Genomic DNA, 419 nt, shown 5'->3' with positions numbered 1-419 from the left:
CGAATTCCGCTGCGTCAGGGTCGAGCTCTATCACATTTAGAATTGTTTATGTCAGAAAAGGGTATTTTCATCAGTATTTAATGTGATCCTTTTAGTGTTGATGAGATTCTAATAATCAAGGTGCAGGTGCATGTGCGTGTATACAGTGCCAGGTGCGTGGGAGAGAAGTTTGAAATAGAGACAGAGGTAAAATAGGAAAGTAAGAAGAGGAGAAGAGAAGAGGTGAAGACTAAAAGAGAGACACAAGAAACCTTTGTAAATAGAGAGAACTTCATACTCGATAAAGGAAACAGGCACTTAAAAAAAAAAACCCTGCTAATAACACCCCACCCCCCTTCCCCCACCGTGCACCACAACTCTAGTATCAACCTTTCTGCTTCCAGCCTATTCTCACCCCTCTTCCCCACTAACTTCCAAAT

The sequence above is a fragment of the Penaeus monodon genome, chromosome 32 (assembly GCF_015228065.2).
Source record: "Penaeus monodon isolate SGIC_2016 chromosome 32, NSTDA_Pmon_1, whole genome shotgun sequence".
Taxonomy (NCBI): domain Eukaryota; kingdom Metazoa; phylum Arthropoda; class Malacostraca; order Decapoda; family Penaeidae; genus Penaeus; species Penaeus monodon.
Note: the sequence above shows the minus strand (reverse complement) of the source record.